The sequence below is a fragment of the Sturnira hondurensis genome, unplaced genomic scaffold (genome assembly GCF_014824575.4).
Source record: "Sturnira hondurensis isolate 20B ecotype Veracruz unplaced genomic scaffold, ASM1482457v3 Scaffold0004690, whole genome shotgun sequence".
In the NCBI taxonomy this organism is placed as follows: Eukaryota; Metazoa; Chordata; class Mammalia; order Chiroptera; family Phyllostomidae; genus Sturnira; species Sturnira hondurensis.
The window spans coordinates 191,767-195,993 of record NW_028077321.1 but is presented as its reverse complement, the minus strand read 5'-3'; the positions used below and the strand labels follow the sequence as shown (position 1 = coordinate 195,993).

General features: G+C 48.4%; 1 non-coding gene across 1 annotated transcript; it reads left to right on the top strand.

Annotated features, from left to right (window-relative positions):
- The first annotated feature begins 394 nt into the window (after window positions 1-394).
- Window positions 395-497, top strand: LOC118986899 (U6 spliceosomal RNA). Its single transcript, XR_005066483.1, has one exon. It is a non-coding gene; the product is annotated as a U6 spliceosomal RNA (small nuclear RNA).
- The last annotated feature ends 3,730 nt before the right edge of the window (window positions 498-4,227 follow it).

Below are 4,227 nucleotides of genomic sequence, written 5' to 3'. Positions count from 1 at the left end.
GGCAGCTTCCCAGGGAGAGGGAAGTGGTGGGACGTGCCCGGGGGGTCAGGAGGTGTTCTGCCAAGACTCAAATGAGCTTGTTCCGGCCCTGCCTACGTCCATCCGAGGGCTGTGACTGAGCATGCAGGACCTCCAGGGTGCCGGTTATTAGGAAATAAAGGGTAATGTCTTTGGGGTGATTAAAAGACCATTTTGCCACTTGATACCAGGTACAGGGATTCAATCATTAGCCCAAAATTGAGGGGGGCTGGGTAGGGGAGGAAATCACTGATCCGAGTAGATATTTCCAGACACTCACAACTATCTAAATGTCGGTATGTTGGAGGAGAGACACCCAGAATTTGGGTGGATAATTTGTGTTGATATCGTAGACACTTCAGAACATCAAGAGAGCTCGCTTTGCCAGCGCACGTATGAAAATCGGAACAATTCAGAGAAGATTAGTGGGGCCCCTGTGCACGGATGACCCGCAAATGGGTGACATGTTCCATATTTTTGTGCAAACTAATAAAAAAAGTCACAGAAGGAAAAAAGAACACTAAGAGGTATAAAGTTGACTTTTACATCTGTCTCAGAGCCGGTCTGGGAAAGGCTGCCTGGGATGACAGCTGACTCTGAAATTCTTGCCTGGAAATCACCCCACCTCTTTCCCCTGGGCCTCACGGGGAGCCCAGTGTGTACGCAGCGGTGACACTGGGATCCTAGTATTTCATCTGAGACCCTCACCCGAGGAACCTCTGGCACTCAGTTCTAATTTGGGATGATGCTGGAGTGAGGATGCTGCCTTATCTCAGGTCAAGAGAACTCAGAGAGGGAAGAAAAGAGAGGGCAAGACAGGCAGGAGGTGGGGCGCCAATGACATGGTCACACAGCACCTTATTTTGGAGTTTATTTCCTGGTGTTTAGGAAGGCACAGGCAAGCTGAGAGTCTGGGGCCAGCGTGAGACTTTTAAATCTTTCTTTTCCCCAGGGAAGACCCAAATCCACCCTCGGTGATGAGAGACCCCCAGGTTCACCATTTCCTTGGGCTTGAGGTGAATTCAGGGCGGGGACTAGGATGAGGCAGGTGGGCTCTTGCCTCAGGAACAATAATGTTGGCGTGTCCCCAACTCAGTAATCAAATACAGATGATTTTGATGCAATACTTTTAAAAACCAAAATCGCTGCCAAAAGAAGTCTGCATTGAACAATATATCAAATTTTCAAATAAAGAAAGGATCAGTTTTACCAGAAACTAAAATTTCAGATGTGCGCCCCTACTTTGCTGATTGCTCAACGTTTCTGTCTTGAAAAGGGTCATGATCAGAACTACGGCTTATTTCAAAACAAACAAACAAATAAAAAACACCAACAAACAAACCAAACCCCAGCAAGGCAATTCACATCAGAAACAAACCTGTGATTACTTTTCTGAAACAGCCAAGTCAGATTATGACGGCATTGTATGATCTAAATAGATAATATGCCTGCGTCATTCATTGATGAAAATGCCCAACTGAGTAATTTGACAATGGGAACCATCAAAACAATTAAATCCTAATCCTAAATTGAGGGATTCATTAATCAGGCCCCTAAAATTCTTGCAGTCAGCTCAAGATCCTCACTTCCGGTCCCAAAGGACCCTCCCCTGTGTCTTGCAACTCATGTCTCGAGTCTGTAGGAACCCAGAGAAGAGGACTTGCTTTATGATCAGGAGGGAGATGAAAAGCATGTCTTAACAGGGTATTTCAAAAGCATTTCGTGCTCACCACAGAAGCATCCAAGGCACCTACATTATTTAGAAAAGGGCAGGAGCAGGAATAATGAATGCAGACTATGAGAACAACTCAGTTTGCCGTTAAAAAAAATGCAACCGGGCAGAGACAAAATAAAAGCTCTGTTGTCTGCAAAGTCAAGGCGGTAAAGAGATGATGAAGCAAAAAAACCAACCTGAGGGCTGACCTTAAAGGAACTGAGCATTTTTTAATTTTTTAAAAGGGAAAATGCCTGAAGAGGGTATCTGAAGGTTAAGGAAACTGTTATGAAAATGAGAATTACATGCTCTGAGCTGTTCACAGCTCTGTCCCTGGAGTGTGAAATTAGCGACTGAAGGCGGATTTCACGGGCACTTGGGGGAGCGTGTTGGTGCCGCAGCGGATTGGCGAAGGGGCCTCTCTGCCAAGTCCCGCCCACTTGCAAGCTGCTGCCGTTATTAATGCAGAGCACAGACAATCCTGAGTGTCTGGAGCGGTTTGCATTTATTCCGAATGCAGCCTCTCTGCTTCCAGCGGAGTGAGTCTAGTGCTGCGTGCAGGCGGAGCGTGTGGGGCAGGGGTCAGGGGATGGATGGGACAGACTGACAGTCTCACCCAAGTTGGGTCTCTCTTTTTAAGGAAAAAAAAATCCATCCACGTGGATTACATTCACCGGAAAGGTTGGGGAAATGTTTAGAAAATAGGGATATGGTTTAAAAAGTTAAACCTTAAAACATCTCCCAGGGCCACAAGGAATTCTCTGAGTCTGGGTTTCCAGTCTGAAACAGTTGATGGTACCCACCTTCCCTGTCACACCGGGACTCTGGAGTGGTGGGTTGGAGAAGTTTCATGCAAGAGAGAAAATTCAGGAGACTGTGAACTGAGAGAGGCGGCTGCATTACCGATTCTGTCCGCATCTGTGCCGGTCTCATCTGCATCACACAGGACAACCGAACACCAGTGTCATTGTGACTTTGCACGCCTTTGCCATAGTCCTGGGGGCAGAGCTGAACTCAGCCTCCGTGAAAGATCCTTGTGAACTCAGCTAACGGGCCCCAGTACACGGTGAAACCAATAGCCTGAGAAAGCGATCGTCTCGGGGGGAAGTCTTCAGTCCCTGGAGCATCTTTGGAGGCATGTTTGGACTGTCTCACCGATTGACTTCGGGGAGCACTGTGTCTCTAAACACCGCCCTTATCGACCGCTAGCGAATCACTTCCGAGGGGACGGAAGCCTCCCTGGTGATGGGGGGTGTTTGGCACCTCCCAGACAGGGTTTGAACTTCGAACAATCTTGTGGAAATTGGAGACAATGTAAGAACTGGCTCCAGCTCTGCGATGCACACTGTAAATCACCCGCGGATGGGGATGCTTTTCAGTACAAATAGCAGAAACTCATTCTCAGCTCGGCTTCAACAGCTGTCAAATATGTTGATCCCCTCAGTCCCAAGGCGAGTCAGTGATCTGAAGATGTCTTCAAGGATCAAACACCTTTCATCTCTGCCCTGGTCTTTGGTGGGGGGCGGTCAGCCCCAGGCGGGAGACTCTCTGGTGTTGGAGGTCATTTGTGTTCAGGAGAAGACATCAGGTCATTGAAGGCTTTGGAAGTTTCTCAGAAGAGTGCTCGGGCTGGGCTGGGCTGGGGTAGGACGGTCTTCTCTGAGTCTCCTGGGATGCGGAGGGAAACAGGAAATTCCTGAGAAGTCGAGGGCTGTTTTTCGTGAGGGTGGGTCGTGGATGTTGGAAGCTAGTCCCCAGTGTCCATGGCTGTCTGGGAAAAACCCACTGCTTCCTCTCTCTTGCCCTCACTAAAGAAAGATTCTGTTCTTCCCACCGAGTGCTAAATGTCAAGGCTGCAGAGTAGCGACCGATGTCTAAGGCCGACAGCACCGGGCCATGGGGCACCAGGAACTCTCAGGGATCAGTGGTGGGCATGTGAAAAGGCACAACCACTTCGAGAAACTCTTGGGTGGTTGTACAAAGTTAAAATGGACCTCTGTCCTCAGATCCAGTCATTCCACGCCTAGGTAAGTCCTCCAGAGCATCGAAGTCGTGCCCACAAAGGAGGTGAGCGAGAGCACTCAGGGCAGCTTTATTCAGGAGAGCCCCAAATTAGAAACGACCCACATGTCCATCAGCAGGAAAACGAGTAAGTGAACTGTAGGCTGTTCGCACAATGGAATACGGCTCAGCACTAAAAAAGGACACGCCGTTTTAAAGTGCTATTCTAACATTTGAGGCAGGCATTCAGTAAGACTCGGATACCCTTCTGTTGGCTTTATGTTCACTTTTTTGTTTTGTTTAGTTTGGGGGTAGGGACTCTTCATAACCAATAGGAACTGACTCTGGATAACCAATAGCCACATTGAAGCTGCTAGAACCAATCAGCTTCGAGTGTTTTTGATATTTTGGTCACATGCTTAAGACACAGCATCTGAGAGGAGAGTGCAGATTGGCCAGGGACCGGCTGCCGTGTGGAGGACGGGTGCCTTGAT